General features: G+C 36.7%; 1 protein-coding gene across 2 annotated transcripts in view; it reads right to left on the bottom strand.

Moving 5' to 3' along the window:
• The window catches only part of LOC140164194 (spermatogenesis-associated protein 20-like), a 115,093-nt gene that overhangs the window by 95,664 nt on the left and 936 nt on the right, over nt 1-18,493 (bottom strand). The window lies entirely within an intron of this gene.

Here is an 18,493-nt window from a genome sequence, read left to right as displayed (position 1 = left end):
AGTCACAACAACATTCAGATACTTCATGCAAATCTGTTTCAGAACTTATCACAATTAAAAATACTTGACTTAGGTTACAACAATTTGACTAACTTGACATCCAACATTTTCAATCCATTGGGTGGGATGCGTTATATTGATCTAAGTCACAATAACATTCACACACTAACAAGGGATGTGTTTGACTCATTTGTTGAGTCATTTTACCTTGACCTGAGTCAAAACAACCTGACCACTCTACCAGATGGGACATTCACCTCACTAGCACTATGGCGCATATATGGGACCCTTGATCTGAGTCATAATAACTTATCCACTCTACCAGATGGGATATTCACCTCACTATGGAACATATATGGGACCCTTGATCTGAGTCATAATAACTTATTCACTCTACCAGATGGGATATTCACCTCACTATGGTACATATATGGGACCCTTGATCTGAGTCATAATAACTTACCCACTCTGCCAAATGGGATATTCACCTTACTACGGGACATAGAGGGTACCCTTGACCTGAGTCATAATAACTTATCCACTCTACCAGATGGGATATTCACCTCACTATGGGACATAGATGGGACCCCTGACCTGAGTCATAATAACTTACCCACTCTACCAGATGGGATATTCACCTCACTACACAGAGCTGGGACCCTTGACCTGAGTCATAATAACTTATCCACTCTGTCAGATGGGATATTCATCTCACTACAGCTCATATATGGGACCCTTGACCTGAGTCATAATAACTTATCCACTCTGTCAGATGGGATATTCATCTCACTACAGCTCATATATGGGACCCTTGACCTGAGTCATAATAACTTATCCACTCTACCAGATGGGATATTCACCTCACTATGGCCGGGCATAGATGGGACCCTTGACCTGAGTCATAATACCTTATCCACTCTACCAGATGGGCTATTCACCTCACTAGAGTACATAGGGACCCTTGACCTGAGTCATAATATCTTATCCACTCTGCCATATGGGATATTCCCCTCACTACAGTCTATATAAGGTACGGTCAATCTGAATCATAATATCTTGACCACACTGCCATATGGGTTATTCTCCTCACTAAAGACCATAAAGGGGACCCTTGACATGAGTTATAACAACTTCACCAAACTTCCAGATGATATATTCATCTCACTACAGAATATGAGAGGGACCTTTGACCTTAGTCACAATGATTTGGAAACAATCCAATTCATCTCCATGCAAGAGTTACTGGTCCTTGTCTTGAGTCACAATAACTTGAGCACAGTAGTGCCAGGTAAAGGTTTGAATCCATATCACAAGTTGATATCACTTGATTTAAGCTACAATGCAATTAACAAATTTCCACCAAATATATTAAATTTGACTGCAAATTTGTTAAGTTTAGATCTATTTAGGAACAGTTTGAAGACTATTGCGCTTGGTGCATTTGAAAGTCTTATTGTATTGAGATATTTGAACATAAGTAAAAACTGTCTTTCAAATCTGCCTTCATTTAGAACACTACAGGCTTTGCAAGTTTTAGATCTAAATGGCAACAAACTAAAAAACTTGACATCCAAAACCTTTTATGGATTGGAGAATTTACAATCTCTGTTTCTTTCCAATAACCAAATTTCAGAACTACCACATGATATTTTTCAACACTTACATAAGCTTATAGTTCTGAATATGTCTGATAATGGTATTCAGGAAATTGGCTTGAAGGCTTTTGCAACCAAACTTGAAACTATTGACCTCAGTGGAAATGACTTATACAGAATAACTCACAAAAGTTTCAAAACATTGAACAGTTCAACTGCTGTAGTTTTGGTTGACAAATATGCTTCCTGCTGCTTTATAGATGTAGAGCAATGCATATCTCAAGATCCACGCTCAGCATATCTCACCTGTAGTAGAATGTTACCAGATATTTCTCTCAGAGTTTTCATATGGATTATTGGACTACTAGCATTTACGTCCAATGCAATTGCTTATTACCTACGCTCACGAAAAAGAAGCAAACAAAGTTCAAACTCTACTCATATCACATTTGTCATTGTCAGACTTCCTTATGGGTGTCAACATGTTCATTTTAGTTATTGGTGATTTATACTACAATGAGGTCTTTCCATCCCATGCCACTATATGGCGTCAAGGATTTGCTTGTAAACTAGCAGGTTTTTTTTCAATTTTATCCAGTGAGGGATCTGTATTTTTTATTACCTTAATAAGCATAGATCGTCTACTGGCAATAAAATACACATTCGGTAGCCGTCGATTAACAACAAGAAAGGCTCGAATTTGTGTTGCGTTGCTTAGTTAGTAGCCTTTTAATGGGTGCTATTTCCATTGGTTTAACAACTGAAAAAGGTGATGTATTTAGCATTTCTGAAGTGTGCATTGGCATCCCAGTAGTTAGTCAACATACTACCACTTTGACGAATAGTTCCATATCTATAAATAGTACTGTTTTTTATACACAAAAGATTGATACTGGAGAAACGTTTGAAACAGAGAAGGGAGCAGTTACCTTATTTCTTACAACAGATATTGCCGTATATCAAGAACAGCACCAATCAAATATCACTCTAACCACTGCCGAAATTACCGGAAGCCAAGTTGCCCCAATTTTTTCCATCGTCATATTTATTGGAGTTAACCTGTTTTGTTTTATAGTAGTTACAGCTTGTTATGTAGAAATATTTTTAACCGCAAGAAAAACGGCAGAAGGGGCGGGACGAACTCAAAACCGCGATGAAGCAATACGCATGGCCAGAAAAATGTTTGCACTGGTGTTTACTGACGGCTGTTGTTGGGTGCCTCTGTGTGTCACATGCATTCTTGCACAGTGTGAGGTTATAGAGATATCCCCCAAAATGTATGCATGGATAATAGGCCTCATACTGCCTATCAATTAAATCAATAAATCCATTTTGTATGTAATTTATGGGGCAGTATCAGATTATTGGCAGAACAGGAAGGATGCTAGAAATGCAAGGCAACAAATTGAGATGCAACGCCGCTAAGTCAAAACACTTGCATTTCTTTTTAATGCTTATAGTCCAAGAAAGTATATCTTCAAAAGTCTGACTGATAAAACATTGGAATGGAATTGATTTTTCAGATGAATTTTTATAAGGTCCCCATGCCTGTGACTAGGGGAGGGGGTTGAAAGTGAAAGGGCAGAAAACCCCCCTCCCATCCCTTAAGGCCAAAAAGTCCCTTTTAACCCCAAAAGTCCCCATTTGCATGCGTGGCGAGCAAAAAAAATAGAGGTTTTTATCATGATGCCTTTTTGGTCAAAAAAGGTCAAAATTTTACAAAAAGGACAACTTTATCAAAATCCACCCCTGTCCACTTTTCTAAAATCAGCCCCCCCCTCCCCCAAATAAATCCTGGTTACGGGCCTGTAGATCAATAAATTAACATACAAAAAGGCTACAAAAATTAACCCATTACCTCTCTCCATGCGTGCATCGTCTGCAGACAACAAAAGTTTCAAATTTGTTTTAAAAATTCAAAAATTTCATAATTGTAAAATTTTCATCCTCTACAATTGGAAGCAGCATAAAAAATGCATCAAAATTTTCTAATATATTTTTGTTATTACAAATTTTTAAATCATCATTTTGATTTTTTTACCCTGTGAAAAAAATCTTCACAAGTAAAACAGCAGCAACAGCATGCGATCACAAAATAACTCAAGATTTCAAAGTTCACAATTATTTGGTTCATTTGAAATAGAAATTGGTGCAATTTTGTCGACTTCCCATCAAAAGCGATTAAACAGAGATACATGTGGTCAGAATTCCGGAGTCTGCAGGGCACTGTATCCGATATAATTTCTCTTGAAAGCTATCCATTAAAAGTGCAGTTTTTTCATTGTTTATCAGCAAAATATGCAAAAGAATTCCAGGATTGGGCAAATTTACAATAATTTTTACAGAAATAATAAAAAATAAGATAAATTTTGTATATTTTTGTAATCCTAGCCACAAATAACCGCCCTGCCCGCCTCCCCCAGTATTGTATACGCAAATCTGTCCTCAAACCCCAAGAAATGTTGTCCTAGCTTCCCGAAGTCACTCCCATTGTGGCCTGTACACTATCCGCGATAATCAACTTTTGAAAAGCACCCTAAACAAGGATTTAACCCTTGGCTAAAACGACACCCTAAACAGGGATTTCATTCCTAACATCAAATTTCATACCCTAAATTTCATTTCCGGCGTATTTAGAAATTGCAATTTTGCTACCCTTTTTCCAATTTTTCATGTTTTTGACACCCTAAACGCGATACGCGCGTATCGTGCCTACCCACGAAAAACTACCCTTTTTACGCGTTTTCATTATCGCGGATGGTGTACAGGCCACAATGGGAGTGACCCCCCCGGGCCTAGCTTGTGATTATTTTATTGTGACTGTGACGATTTCACAACCTAATCCTTTAATGACCTTTGTATTATATATATAAGTGTCAACATTATGACCTTTGACAACACTATTATGACTCAAGGCTCCCAAATTAAACCCAGTAGTCAATATGTGATTCTGACCTTAAATTTTACATTGACCTCAGGTCAAGGGTCCCATCCATTATATGAAGGTTCTGGCAAAACTACATATGCACACAAATCACACAAAATAATCTGGAGGTTCCTTATTTTGCCCTACTTAGGCCAGAAGTGTATTTTCTTAAATGTTAAATGCAAATCAATGGTTATGTAATTCTTGATTCAATTATTTTTTTATTGTATTGTCTTTTTTTTTAATTTGTCTCAAGAATTTGTATTTTACTCTAAAAGTTAAGGTGGTAAAAATGAGTCAAATTTTGTATATTTTTGGAATCCCAGCCACACATGACCCCCCCCCCCCTCCCCGGTACTGTATATGCAAAATCTGTCCTCAAACCCAGGAATGCTTGTGATTATTTTATTGTGACTGTGAAGATTTTACAACCTAATCTTTTAATGACCTTTGTAGATGTCAACATTATGACCTTTGACAACACTATTATATGACTCAGGGTTCCCAAATTATACCCAGTGGTCAAAATGTGATTCTGACATTTGTACATTGACCTCAAATGACCTTTGACCTTACAATGCGACCTTTGATACCATCATCATTATATACATTATATGGAAGTTCTGGCAAAACTACAGTTAGTTACATGCACACAAATCACACAAAATAATCTGCAGTTTTTTGACCTGCATTATCTAGAAAAGTATATGCATGTAAATGCAAATCAGTGTTTATGTAATTTCTGATTATTTATAGTTTTTATTGTATAGTCTTTTTTAAATTTGTCTCAAGAATTTGTATTTTATATATTATTCATACACTCTTAGTGAGAACCAAGCGTTAGAAAAGTCCAAAACATGCATTGATTGTGTATAATGTGCACTCCGTGTACTACGCGCAGTGCTTGATTCATTTTTTTGACTGGTTGATGCATTTATATTTGCTTCTATTTTCCGATATCTTTAGTGATAATTTTGTTATAAAAAGAACAGAAATCACATGTTTTATCTTCTTGTGTATGAAAAAGGTTAATGAATGTGTAATACTTGTTGGGAGATAAATTAGACAAAATAATGCACGCGCGCTGATGTTGACGTCTAATGCACTCCCCCCTTTGGGGCTTGTGCATTAGACGCATCAACATCAGCGTGCGTGCATTATTTTGTCTAATTTATCTCCCAACAAACAAAGTTAAAGCCATATTATAACATTTCTTAAAAAATAGATTAGTATTAATTTTCAATAAAATATTAGCATTTACTGTCAAATATGTCCCCTTTTAATTTTGAGCCGAACAAGTGAGGTAAAGCAAAGAAAATCGGAATTTACAACTAAGCGCCAATGCATGTCACGCTTGGCGGTTGTAATATGGTACTACCCTCTGGCGTGTATGTGTGTGTCCCGCACGCCGTGTACGTAGTACTGTGTTGACATCTCATACGCGTTCGACTAATATTTCTATCGTAATAATAAAACGCTGATTCAGGCGGTTTATTCAAAATCTCGGATTTTGACAAAACTACAGCACCTAAAGTCTTGATTTTTGCAGAGAATCTTTGTTTACTAAAGTACATTACAATCGTGTAAAAACCTAAATTTAAAATTTTTTTGAGGGCGTTCTCCTCAGCAAATGTTATAATATGGCTTTAAGATGGTGTTCATTTCAGGCCACAAACCTCTTAATAAACGCTGCACTGTATTCTATTGATTTTGATATTATAGAAATCAATACAAAATATCTTTTGGGTCTCCATGCATGGCTTTTCAATATGGCAGATTTACCATAGAGTTTGATCAGCTTATAATCAGCGGGCATTGTTAGGCTTTTAACACTACGCTAAAAAGTAGACTCACATTAAGAATAATACGTAGTTGACCAGTCTGGTCTATGTTGTGCTTGTTAGATTCAGTATAGGCGAAGTATATGGGGCTTGAATTAATAATTTGTGATACTTCTGGAGAGAAAAATATATTGATATTAACATATTAATCTGTGACTGCTTAAAGGCCCGCTGATTACGAGCTGATCAAACTATACACCAATCCGAGAAGCGTTTACTGTATCTGGCCCTCTATTGACGGAACCACAATTGTACCAGTGCGGGAGATTTAATTTGTTCAATCAATTCATGGTCGTGTATTGAAAATTACTGTTGTGTACAATTCTGTATAGCACACTAACAAGTAATTGATGGAACCCCGACCTTGGGACACCGCAGTTTTACGTCGGGGACACCGCAGGAATGGCCTAGTCGGATTGGTGTATAGCCTTATCCATAGGAGTATTTGAGCCTCAAAGGCCCATTCAGCGATTTGTGCATTCGGAAAATTGTAAAAATCATCAAATTCTGTTTTTTGCACCTTCAAAGTGTTTTAGTAGAATAGATGTGCTAACATAGCCTGCTAGCGGTTAAGCCGAAAGCTGCGCATGTATTAAAGACAAAATAAGATATTTGTGTACATCCATATCAAAGGATGCACTTGTCTGTTGCTACATGTGTCTCTTTTAACATAATGGCTAGAAGTAAAAAGTACTCATCTAAATTAAATGCCACTTCAAATCATCCCCAAAGTCACATGGTTTAGAGATACAGAGAAAATTCCAATTTGGGGATGATTTGAACTTCTAGATAGTGAGAACCAATCAGAGCAAACGTTATATACTAGCCGTGCATAAATGCTGTATAATTGCACAGGCGCGCACTCCACGTTGTACGCGCAGTGCTTTCGGACGCGTTCATTTTTCTTGCGGGTGGATGCATTTATATTTGCTTGAATTTTCCAATATTTTTAGTGATAATTTTGTTATAAAAATAGCAAAAATCACGGGATTTTTTAGTTTTTTAGTCGTGTATGAAATAGGTTAAATAAATGCGTATCCCTTGTTGCTCAAGAAATTGTACAAAATAATGCACTTGTACTGAGATGTTGATGCACTCCCCCTTGGGGCTCGTGCATCATTTTGTACAATTTCACTTCCAACAAGTGATACGCATTTATTAACCTATAATTAAAAACATTCCTGTGTTTGCTGGGTACCTTATCTATTTTCCACATTGAATTTTACTCATTATCCTTTGTAACATGTTATAAGAAAACGAACAATAAAACATAAGCTATAAATGACATGATACAGGTAATGTAGTGTTGTATCATTATGCTTGTTGTGTTATATGTGCCTTAATTTATGGAAGTAAATACAAGGAGTTTCTCAAACCACAAAGTCTTGTCTGCTTTCACAAACACTAGGATCCACAACATGCTCAACTATCAGGGCACAGTTCTTTAACTCCAATGCTCTATGATTGTTTAATTGAGGTTATTGAACTATGGCATTGGGATGAGGCCATTGTGGTCCATAGTGAAAGTCTGCTTTGATTTGAATTGTGATTACCTTGAACAACAGACCCACCAAAGGCTGCCATCCATGACACCCCTTGACCTACCATGACACCTTGTGACCCACCCTGACATTCATTGACCCACCCTGACACCCTTGACCCACAAGGGTGAAAATAAGTGAGAAACAGGTGCCGTTTGGCCCCAGAAACTCTGAAATGGAACTCCTGGATCCATCTCAATTTTAGTTGACCAGGGGACAGTTTTCGGGATAATTCTGGTATACCCTGCACACAAGTATAACTAGGGCTGCTAAGAATACGCAATTGTGTTATTTGCGCCGCAATTTGCGTATTTTGGCTCCAATTTTTGAAAAAATCTCAACAAAAAAAATTTTAAAAAATTTCCGATTTCTAATTTTTTTTCGCGGATTTGGAGACTGTCCCTGGACCTAACATCAAGTGCTACCATCATTAAAAAATAATTGGAAAAAAAAAATTGGAAAAAAGTTACCAAAAAATTACAAGTTAGTATCCAAATGGGACCAATTTGTAACTTGTGTTCACTTCAAAATCTATCTAAGATATAGACTTGTGTACAAAACCAATGCATTTTTATATCTTCAATAGACTATGCAGTGAACACAAGTTACAAATTGATCCCATTTGGATACAAACTTGTAATTTTTAATGATTGCAGCACTTCACTCTAGGTCAAGGGACTCTCTAAATCCGCAAAATATTTTTTTTTAAACGCAATTTTTTATTTTTTTATTTTATTTTTTTTTCCAAATTTTTTTTAATGATGGTAGCACTTGATGTCCAGGGACTCTCCAAATCCGCGAAAAAAAAATTAAAAATTGTTTTTTGGAAAATCGGGGTGCGTTTTTTGGCCTCCAAAATTGTGTATTCTTAGCAGGCCTAAATATAACCATAATCCTAATCTTAACCCTAACCCTAAAATACAGGGTGCGCAGGGTAAACCAGAATTGTACCTAAAACAGTGTGCAGGGTAAACCAGAATTGTACCCACTTTTCTCACAAAACTGGCCCCCTGAATAGACAAAACATGTGGCACCACCTGACCCACCATGACACCCATTGACCCAACATGACACCCTTTGACCCAACATGACACCCTTTGACCCAACATGACCTCTTGACTCACCTTGACACCCTTGACCCACCATGACACCCCTTTATCCACCTGACATTCTTTGACCCACCCTGACACCCTTGACCCACCATAACACCCCTTTACCCACCATGACATCCCTTGACCCACCATCCCAGCAAATACAAAACATTTTCAAAATTATTCGCAAAAGGGTTAGAAAAGGTTGCTAGAAAAAGTTTTAAATGTTGCGTTATATAAAGTGCATACTGTAAAAACTCAATAGTTAGCATATGTGCTTACTATCGAGTGCTTTTAAAACATGCAAACATGAAGTGTCCCATCCACAAAAGTGTAAAGGGTTTTGAACAAATCATCAATACAAACATTTATACGAACAATCAAACCTGCAAATTTGTGTCTCAACCCCATTAGTTCAGTTGGTAAAGCGCCGGACTTTGGTACAATTTCGATAGTAAGCACATATGCTAACTATCGAGTTTTTATGGTATTAAGGGGATGTTTTCATAACATTCAAAAACATTTTTTGAAAACTTACTGCCAAATATTTTAACATAATATTGTTTAAGTGTTGACAAAATATTTAGCAAAAAAGATAGTGTCAAAAATGTAATTAAATGTTTTCACCACAACCAAAACCCCAAATATAACCTGTTTAAAACATTTTGTGTTTGCTAGGATGACACCACTTAACCTATCATGACACCCCTTGACCCACCATGACCTTTGGCCACAACCTTTGACTCACCCTGACACACCTGCACTCACTATGACACCATTTTACCCACCCTGGCACCCTTGCCCTCAACATGGTACCAATTGTCCAACCATGACACCCTTTGACTCACCATAGCTCCCCATTCACCCATCATGATACCCTTCCACCCACCCTGACACCCCTTGACCCACCATGATACCCCTTGACCCACCATGACACCCCTGACCTACCATGATACCCTGACCTCCTGGCCTACATTCCCCTTTCATCCAAATTAAGACAAAAGTGCCTTCAAATGTCTACAAGTAAATTGTAAAACTACTTTGGTATTCTGGCAACATGCATTATGCAGGGTCCAGGTACCGCTCACTGGGTATGTCCGCCAATTTATTGATGATTTTATATAACAGTACTAGTCTGGTAACTTGGCGTCTGTGCTCGGGGATCACTCATATATAAAAGTTGTAAGCATCCGTGTGAATTGACTTTCAAAAATGACCCTAAGAAAGGATTTCGAAAATTTGTCAAAATAACCCTAAACAAGGATTTAACTGCAATAAAAACACCCTAAGCAAGGAATTGAAATTTACCCCTAAACAATAGACATTATAAAAACACCCTAAGCGAGGCATTGGTTAGAAATTTGCCCCTAAACAAGGATAGACATTGCGTGTGTCGGTACAGTGATATCAGTAGGCTTAAAATTGGCGCTGTTGAAGTTGGCTCCGATTTTTTAAAAATCTGGTTGGTAAAATTGCTCAGAAACCACTCTTTTGTGCCGAATAATTTGATAAATATGTCACCACTAATGTCCATTAATTGGGTATTTTTAATGCAGAAATAGTAAAATGAGGGTTTTGAGACCCTAATCGCAGATCCTTGTTTTGTTTTTCAAAACCACCCTAAATCCGCGTTTTCTTTCACGCGGATGCTTACAACTTTCATGCTGCAATGATTGCCAATCAAGATCAGACAATAGCTTTGTGACTGTTCCAGGGGTTTGTTTATGATTGTTTTTAATGAATCTAGCTGCATTCCGGCTTTGCATTTTTTCGAGTCTATATTGGTGTGGGTTTTAGTGTATGGGTCCAATACAATGAGGCATATTCCACATGAAGTCTGTTAAAGCCATATTATAACATTTGCTGAGGAGGACACCCTCACTGAATTTTTTTAATTCATTTTTTTACACGATTAAATTGTACTTTATTAAACCAATATAGCCTGCTAAAATCAAGACTCTAGGTGCTGTAGTTTTGTCAAAATCCGAGATTTTGAATAAAACGCCGGAATACGTGCTTTATTATTACGATGGAATTATTAGTCGAACGCATACACGATGTTCATAACACACAGTACGTACACGGTGTGCGGGACGGTGATATACACAACAAAAGGTCGTACTATAACATGACCGAAGGAGTGGTACGTATTGGCGACATGTGCGCTGGAAGTAAATTCCAATTTTCTTTGCTTTGCCGTAGTTGTTCGGCTCAAAAATAAAAGGGAATATATCTGACAGTAAGAGCTAACATTTTATGGCAAAGAAATGCTAATCTATTTTGTTTGAAAATGTTATAATATGGCTTTAAGTGCTATATTTAGATCTAGGTTTGCCCTTCATTTGATATAAAATTGTCCCGCTGTCCTAATTTGACCTTTAAAACATTTACCAGACTTCTACAGCCCATTGGGGGTTCAAAGAGTTTAAACAGGTGTTCCTATGGCCTTGTTTTGCAAATCTGGTCTACTAAAAAGATCAATAGCCTTTCTCAACACCTACAATTAGGGACATAAAGCAATCAGCATCTGTCAAACCATGAGCAATCCGGGCAGACGGGTGGCTAGCTAAGACACTGCTGTGACCTTTAGTCCAGGGATAGCATGAGCTCAAAAATTGATTTTTTTTTCTGGACACTTTAAGCCCTGCAAAACAAATATTTAAGGGTTAAGCGAAAGCCCTGGTGCCGTGTGTCATTACCGCTCATGCACTGACCAACCACACGATAAAAGATTCGGGAAGCACCGTTAGAAAACTTGGCAAGTGGTGGCAAGAAAGTTTCGCACCACGTACGTCGAAGTTCACTTTTCAAAGGGCGAACTGTTGTTACGAAAATCAAAACGACTGGTAAACAGTTCTACTAAATGACCTCAAAAGGTCAAATTTTCTCATTTCGTCTGTGAAAAATAAAATTACGAAATTGCAACAGTGACTGGCACCCTTACGAGTGAAAATACAGCTTATTTAGCCAGTGTCAACATGGGGTCCTCGACATCGGTTTGAATATTTTCCTAACATATTGGACTAACTCCACAGTTATATGGTTTTTCACAATATAACAGTAATGGAAAGAAAACTAAAATTGTTCGTCATTTTTCGGCACAAAAATTTTTGGCAAGAAATGACGTCACGGACATAAACAACAATCTCCTAATTAGCATAATAGTCGCCATTCCGCCAGCTAGCTCGTCCTGTGATTGGTCCTTTAGTTATCTAGTTTTTATTCTATATCGATGGTCCAATGAGAATTTTAAGGGGTCCAAAGTCTTGAACTTTGAAAATGGTCAAATACTGATTTAGAGTCCACAAAATAACTTGCCCACACAATGTCCGTTCAAAACTTCTTTATTGTTTGGTAAGTTTTCTGTAAGCTCCCAAGTCTCATGTGGTTGGACGATATATGGAAGTTGGTGCGTAGTTCGATTTAACGAATTAAAGTCCACGCACATTTTGCTGTAAAGCGATCTCATGTAGCAAACACAAACTGCCCCCGTCAATGACCTGTACATATGTGACCTTTGACCGGGCACCGGCAGGAATTGCGTGCAGGAATCTAGATCTTAGCTTTCTCACACCGTTTGATAGAATATATATCATTTTGTATTACTATGCATGCATAAACTAGGAGTAGATGGTTGATGGAACGTCCAGAAAACATAAGTTTTGATTGGTCTTGATCAGATGAAATTCTTTATGGACGGTAACTTGTCAAGATCGATGTTATTGCATTTTTATTGTATTGATCAGTTATTTTCATAATTTTGGAACACTCTATTCGGAAGATTTCTTGGGTTTTCTGTGAAATAATTGGTTCCTTTTTTGTATCGACAATGACAAAATTTTATTATGAGCAACTCAACAAAGGATTACAGAATTTCAGCTTCCGTGCATCGTAAAATTTATGGGGTCCATGCAGTTTTGATCAGACCTGTTGGTCAATTTCAACTTGTAATTTAAAGGAGTATTTTGTGATCCTAGCATTCTCTTTTTATGACATTTTTCAATAGATATCCACGAAAAAAGCTTATTCCCAAAATTTCAGTTGATTCCAATTTTGCATGCAATTATGCATGATTATGCGTATTACACTGCTCCATATGCCACTGTTGTAATTTCGTTCTGGTATACCAGAACGTAATTCAAATTTGACGATATCTTTGCTAAACGAATTAATCTGCAAGAAATATTTTGTACATCAACATTATGTAGCCAGAGGTTTCCAGTGGTATAAAAATCTCAACTTTTTTGAGAAAAGTGGGGGATGAGGCTATCCATGGATCATGAAATGCCCTTTCAAAGGGGTCCAAACCGATCCATACTGTAACTTGTCAATAAGAGAATTTTGTGCGTACTGGAAGCTTACCGTACTCCTATAAATACACAGTTTACACACCCACTGATAAATGCTTTGTTTGCATCAATTTTACCTCTAAACATGACAATTTTCATCCTATTGCTCTGAGAAAACTTAAGGCTTTTCTGGTAACCATTGAGGTTTTATTTATCAAATGAACAATTTAAAATAAACAGTTTGATACTATACATGTGGGCAGACTTTTGGTAGTTTTTTTCCGACTTTTAACCTAAACTTTCACTTCCTGTAATGTTGGTAGACACGTGTAGTACTGTCATTACTGTACTACTGTCATTGCAGCGATTGCACAGAACACCGTTGGTGACCTTTGTTTACTCGGCTATTGTTATCTAATGACCTTGCTCACAAAGCGTGTACTGTAGTTAAAACAAAAAGGGGTCCCAGGATGCGCAAGAACGTGACCCCTGCTGACTAATAGTCACTGTGAGGAAAGTTTCTTTTGCAGTCCCATAAATTTGTGTGTACTGCATTTTGAGAATGAGGAAAATTAGCACCATTGTGAGTAGACAGCCAGATAAGGATGCCAAGTTGACAATGGTGGGATATGTTTCTCACTAGTTCTGCAGTCAGAATTTCAATTGAATGAACAGCATGATGAATGTTTAACACAGGTTTAACACCCCAGCTGGAGATGTACTGTTACTGTAGGATGCATGTAATTACGCGCACCCGTCTAAAATGGCACAGATACATGTAGTCCTACCAGTACTGTGTTCATTCATTTGAAATTATTAGCATTGTATTTGTAATATATACATTCATCAAATACAAGTTGCCACAACTACAGTAAATTTTTATTTCTTCTGTGGTCTGGATATACCGACGTGCTGGTGATCAGCTATAATCACATAGAATTAGTGGCGAGGTCTATAATAATTATCCCTAGGCACCGATGGCCAATGGGTCAACCGTCTTGTTATCAAGACCGTTGATCAGCCAATCAGCGTGACTGTTTATCACATCTGTATTTACGCTCATGCATGTACGTGATACGCACACACCCCGGCAGACCACGGAAGACATAACAAATTAACTTAAGGTGGTACTACACCCCCTGATAAATTTTGTGACTAATTTTGCATTTTTCTCAAAAAATAATTACACACTGGTAACAAAACAAGACAAGTGGTTCATTGTATAATTATGTTAGAGGTACATTCTAGTGGTACCTCTTTTCTTATATCATTCACTAGGTCGGACATCCGGGAACATTGTCCCCTTCGTCCCCTTTGCACAAGCGCGCATAGCAACCAGCTCGAGAAAGGGGAACTGCACATGCGCACACCGTTATTCCCCCTTTGTGACGTCAGCCCGACCAAGAGAATATTATAACGTACCGCTTGTCTCAAGTCACTGAAATTCCAGTGTAAGTAACTGGATTCCTTGCCCCTATAATATACATAACTTTTGTTTTAACAGTGTGTTATTATTTTTTGAGAAAAAGGCAAAAATAGTCACAAATTTATCAAGGGGTGTAGTTCCACCTTAATCAACAGGTGGTGGTCGCATTGCATTCTCTAAATTCAGTACATTTTCATCGTCAACCGTGTAATTGAATGGGATTATTTTGAAATTTTAAAACGCTTGAAATATCACAAACAAATAGGCCTATGTTAATAAGTAATATAAATACATGCTAAAAACCGTTGGGGTTCGATAATGAACCCCACAAAACTAACCGAGTATATGGAAAATGCCATAGGCCCTACGGCCGGGCGGTTTCACAAGTTGCCGGCTCGATCATGTAGGTATCCCAGGCAAACCTTAGTTAACACATTTGCTAGTCAGCCAAATTCGCCGACAATGTCAATGCATATTTACATTGAAATTTAAAACAACTGGCGAAGAAGGAAACCTACATAAATATGTTTTCTATACTTCACTTGACCCAAATATATGATTTTTATGGTGATAAGACAATCGCACATGGAATTTTAGAGGATTTTGATAGCAGTTCCATTAAAAAACTAGTATCATAATGAGACTAAGATCTAGAAACACCCCCGAAATGCCGTTTTGGGGAATTTTGCTAGCTGAATCTTTTTGATGAAAGTCAACCTTTGACAAGATGTAACTTTGCTAAGGAAAGTGCTCTGAAAAAAAGGTTTTCAGTTTTGGCTTTGTTCACTCAAGGGCTTTAATTTGATATATAAAATGATGCAGTTTGATGGCAAATTTGAATTCACCTAGCATACCTACAATCAAGGAAAAAAGTCCTTGGAACGCTTGGCACACTCTGTCGAAATTCCGTGCAGAATTTCTTATGTTCATGGAAATTACCTATATTATGTTTGGGAAGAAACATGACATCTACAACAATGATTTACTCTTCCCCTCTCCCCATCAAGCAATGTTGGAACACATTGGGGAACCGCTGAAGACATTGGCATTTCTCAACATTGCACGGGGAGAGGGGTGACAGTTTTCCGTTATTCACACATAAGCGTTCCAAGACTTTTTCCTTGATTGTCTCTACCGAATGCAAAATATTTCATCTAAATTGCGTTTTTGTCTCATAACTCAAAAACGGAATGTCGTATGAGCTTCAAATTGCACACGATTTGAGAGTGGATTATATGCTTTGTAATCATAATAAAATTGTTGCTAAAGAATTTGGTTTATTTAGGGAGTGGTCATTGGAAACACCCCCTATGCTAAATTACTCACGTTAATAATCATGGCTCTAAAATGCTCTAAAATGTCGTTTTTTGTCCATAACTCAAAAACAGAATGTTGTATTGGTTTCATATTGCACCAGATTTGAGAGTAGATAATATCCTTTTGAATCATAATAAAATTGTTGATAAAAATGTTGGGTTATTCAGGGAGTGGTCACTGAAAACACCTCATATGCTAAATTACACAAGTTTAGTAATAATGCCCTCTACTGTAGTCAAATTTCGTTTTTTGTCTCGTAACTCAAAAACACTACAAATACATTTTTTACAATATCACAATGTTTTGCAGCATGTTTCCAAAATATTTTCAATGTTATTAAAACTTCAAACATTTTGTACCCTTTATGATATAACCCAACATGTAAATGTTTTGTCTAAAACTTGTGTTTGCTGAGTATAGGCATATATAAATGTTTTCTGGAAAACTTGTGTATGCTGAGTATAGGCATATCCGAGCGAATCACAAAGATGATGTAACAATTTGAAACAACTCATTTCTGAATATTATTTCTATTAAGACACGCTTTTGCGATGAGAAAAACACGAAAAAACCCACAATTGAATATACATTTTAAAAAAAGACCACCACTGGGACTCGAACCATTCACATCGGTCAATAGTCAAAAGGTTATCAGTCTGAGGACTAATCCGCCACGCCACGCTGCCATTTCGCAATCAAGTAACAAGTTTTGTTCTTTTATAGTAGTCAGGTATCGGGAAAGTGTAAAGTTGTATAGAGTGCTTGCACGAACGAAAGGTCATGAGTTCAAATCATCCTCCAGACACGCTCCATAAGATATGCTAATGCATGGAGTACAAAGAATTACTTTGATCAAAACCAGTTAAACAGGTGATTGGTATTGTACTCCGTGCATTTGCATGTCCTCTGGAGCGTGTCTTTAGGATGGTTTGAACTTTGTGATCTTCCATGCAAGCACCCTATAGTAGAAACCTCAAAATGTATCAGTTTACCATAATGACAAAATGGTCCAAAATCGAAATTTTATGTTTTTAGGCCACATCTCACGAAGCGTCACGTTCGTTTACATTTGCTATACCAATTGAAAATGTTTTATTGCAAAAGGAATGAAACATTTGTTTCATATATTAAATTTGTTAACAGTTAAGTTTACCAATTTGAATTGAAATAAATACGATATAAACAACTCATTTCTGAATATTATTTATATTAAAATACGCTTTTGCGATGAGAAAAAAAAGAAAAGAAAAAAAAAACAACAATTGAATATACTTTTAAAAAGACCACCAATGAGACTCGAACCACATCGGTCAATAGTCAAAAGGTTATCAGTCTGAGGACTAATCCGCTTCATACGCTGCCATTTACAATCGAAGTAACAAGTTGTGTTCTTTTATTAGTAGTCAGGTATGGAAAGTGTAAACTTTATAGTAGAAATGGCAAAGTGTATCAGTTTACCATAATGACAAAATGGTATAAAATCGATATTTTATGTTTTTGAGATGCGCATCTCAAAAGCGTAACGTTGGTTTTTGCTATACCAATTGAGAATGTTTTATGCAAACTGAATAAACATTGATTTCATATATGGAATTTGTTAACACTTTACCATTTTGAATTAAAAGAAAAAACTTATATATTTATTTCAATTCAAAATGTAGCGGATTAGTCCTCCGACTGTTAACCTTTTGGCTATTGACTGATGTGCATGGTTCGAGTCCCAATGGTGGTCTATATTTTTCTTTAAGTGTATTAAATTGTTGCTTCTTTTTCTTTCTTTTTTTTCTCATCGCAAAGCGTATTTTGTTATAAATAATATTCAGAAATGAGTTGTTTCAAATTGTTACATCATAATAATCTTTCTGATTCGCTCGGATGTGACTATACTAAGCAAACACAAGTTTGAGAGAAAACAAACATTTTACAGGTTAATGGTACATAACGTTTTAATAACATTCAAAAAAGATTTTGGAAAACATGCTGCAAAACATTATGATATTGTACGAAAAATGCATTTGTAGTGTCTTTGAGTTATGAGACAAAAGCGAAAATTGACTCAGTATCATACAGAAGAGGGCCATAATTACAAAACTTGTGTCATTTAGCATAGGAGGTGTTGTCAGTGACAACTCCTAAATAACTCAACATTTTTATCAACAATTTTATTATGATTCAAAAGGATATTATCTACTCTCTAATCGTGTGCAATATGAAGCTCATACAACATTCTGTTTTTGAGTTATGGACAAAATCGACATTTTAGAGCAGTTTAGAGCCATAATTATGAAAAGTGTGTAATTTAGCATATGGGGTGTTTTCAGTGACCACTCTCTAAATAAACCAAATTCTTTATCAACAATTTTATTATGATTGCAAAGCATATAATCCCCTCTCAAATCGTGTGCAATATGAAGCTCATACAACATTCTGTTTTTGAGTTATGGACAAAAACGACATTTTAGAGCAG

Source organism: Amphiura filiformis, chromosome 11 (assembly GCF_039555335.1).
Source record: "Amphiura filiformis chromosome 11, Afil_fr2py, whole genome shotgun sequence".
NCBI classification, from domain to species: domain Eukaryota; kingdom Metazoa; phylum Echinodermata; class Ophiuroidea; order Amphilepidida; family Amphiuridae; genus Amphiura; species Amphiura filiformis.
The sequence above is the reverse complement of the archived record's forward strand: the minus strand, read 5'-3'. Positions and strand labels throughout refer to the sequence as shown.